The following is a 2,889-nucleotide window of genomic DNA, read 5'->3' on the forward strand; positions in this document are numbered from 1 at the left end:
CTGATATCTGCCCGTCCGGGAACTGAAAGTACAAAGTTTGGGATTAGAAGAGGAGGACAATGGCAGGGCTAATCCAGGGTTGAAGATGCAGTGGAACAAAGAAAGCACAAAGGGGCAAGGAATTCAATGGCTGAAGAGCAATGAAGAAGTAAAATGGTTAACTTTAGGATTAAGACTAAAAACGAATAAGATTGGAGCCAAAACAAGGGTAATATAGTGGGGAGAGGAAAGGAGAAGGAAAGAATGCTGACTCATTCTTGATTCTATGAGTCAGAGGACAAAAGGAAATGAGCTTTCAGAATCACAAAGAATGCTAGATGTCAGAATGACTAAATGAGTGCTGAACATAGAGCCAAGACCTGGACTCAAATCTTACCTTAGATATTTATTAGTTGTGTCACCCTAATCAAGTCATTATCTTTTTTGGATTTGTTTCCTCATTTGTAAAATGTGGAATTGGATTTGAAAACTTCTAAAGTACTTTATTATTATTATTATTATCATCTATTAATCTGATACTTGAAAATCTAGGAAACAAGAAAACTGAAAGGGTATTAGCGGAAGGGAAATATGATGAGAATTTTGTTAATAATCACACAGACACAGCAATGAGGGCAGAAGATAAAGAATAGAGAAGGGGTAAGCTGATTTGATTAGGCATAAAAATGAGGGAAATAATAAGAGAAAGACGAACTCTCACTGACACAACATCACTCTGAATAAGAGGGATTTGGGGAGCAGTTCTATAGGCATGGGGGAATTAAAGTATCAGCGAATTAAAAATAATTCTGTTAATAGGGAAAGGTATGGGAGAGTCAATAGTAATCATTGTTAGGAAAGTTGAGTCATGAATGAGGATGCTAATCCTGGAAAATCAATATCTGGAGTGACCACATTGTTCTTCTGTCCCTCTCTATCCCAGTCTTTGAGATGTTCCAGTATAAGCTACATAAGTATTCCTAACACTTGGTCCTATTCCTGGCATATAGTAAGTAATTAATAAATGCTTAGTTTAATTAATAAAGGAGCAATGACTGATTGATACAGGGCAGATAAATAATACTAGACAGCATAAAACCACTTCATTCTTCCATCTCTCTGTCACAATCCCAAAGAGTGTCTGGTGCTATGGCAGCAATGATAGTCATGTCTTCTCTCCCCTTTCAATAGCCCCCATCCACCTATTCTACATCTACCTACCTATTCAAATCTTGTAGTGACATGGGAAGAGTTATTGCATTCTAAAATAATGAAGACATTGAGTGTGTGGTGTGCAAATCTCAATTCCAAAGAACTCCTGGTGCTGAGACTTCCACTTTACTGGCACATGTGATAACAGAGGGCAGGATAGATGTTTGGCAAAGGGCAGCAGTAGGGGCAACATGACTTTCTCTCCCCAAGCAACAGCATTTACCTCCTACATAGGTCTTTAGTGAACCGAGAGGTAGGAAAGGGAGTGCGAAGTAGCTGTTGATTTCAAAGATGGTAAATCCAGACAGCCTATCCCCCTTTCATCCCCATCAGCCTTTTTTCTTCCACCTTTTACTCAATGTTTATTTTCTAAATTGTGAAAGACTTTGATGTGGCTCTGTGGCTCCTAACATATTTGGCTGGGATTGTGCTTCCTGAACCAGCAATGAGCATGTATGGCACTGTTCCAAGAATCTTCATCTATCTTCTGAAAAGGTCATGGGAGAAGTGCTATAGAATTTTCCTAATGGTACATCTATCAAAAATGCAGTTTCCCATTGATTCTTCTGTGAGTGTCAATCTCCCAAAAGCCTCAGGGATAAAACAGCCTGGGAAGAGAGTGATCTTTGAGAAGGAAAATGATGAAGTGATGGATGTTCCCTTTTGAAAAAAGACTTGGGTTTGGAAGAGAGGGAGGTTACTCCTAGCCTCCGGCAAGTCATTGCTTAAGTACCTGCCAAGATGGTGTTTGAGCAGATAATGATATGTGTGAATATATAAACTGGCAACAGAGGTTTAAACTAACCTCAGGATTGTCTGAATGTCAGCATCTCAATGACACATTTAAATGAGAAGAGCACAGTACAAAATCCAATCATTCTATGCCATAGGTGTATTATTTACAAACACTGCAACAAGAGGCTAAATAGAAATTACTTCAAAAGGTAATGGAAATGCTGGAAAGTGGCAGGAAGTTGTAACCTAGATCCACCCTTTTTGGCCCCCGAGCCAGACATTTTACAATAGACAACAACATAACAATTATGCAACAAGAGTCAAATCACTCTCCCCTCTAAAATATTGTATATTAACATGAATTAAAGTGGTTAGGAAATGTGCAAAACCAATAATTTTAAAAGAACAACAAAATAAGCTTATTTATTTAACTGAAATATATGGACTTGAACAAATTTTATCTCACTCATCTCATTTCTCCCTCCTTTTTATGTTTTCACATATTAATAGATCAGATGGTATTTATAAAGTGCTCAGCACAGTGTCTGGCATGTAGTAGGTGCTTACTAAGTGGTTTTTTTTTCCTTTCATTCTTTTCTCCATACATAGCTGGTCATTCTTATGCCAAATATTACCCAGTATACCCCAAAGATTTCCTCAATTGAACTTTTTCAGAAAATTTGAGTAATGGGGGCAGAGGGAGCTTTAAGAGGGATGGATACAAAATCCTGAGGAAAGAAAAACTAAGGATTTCTACCCTGGTGATTCCCATCTCATCCAGGTAGAGATAGAATAGAGGGAGGGGGAAGAAAAAGGAAGGTTCAAAGGGACAAAATCGTTAAAGGAAGAGAATTCGGATACCAGGGTGATGAAAAGTCAATGATGAAATACAGGGAAGAGAAAAAGACTCGTGGAAGAATATGGTCAACATTCTTGACATGAGGTATGGAAAGACTACAATGT

Source organism: Sarcophilus harrisii, chromosome 5, assembly GCF_902635505.1.
Source record: "Sarcophilus harrisii chromosome 5, mSarHar1.11, whole genome shotgun sequence".
Taxonomy (NCBI): Eukaryota; Metazoa; Chordata; class Mammalia; order Dasyuromorphia; family Dasyuridae; genus Sarcophilus; species Sarcophilus harrisii.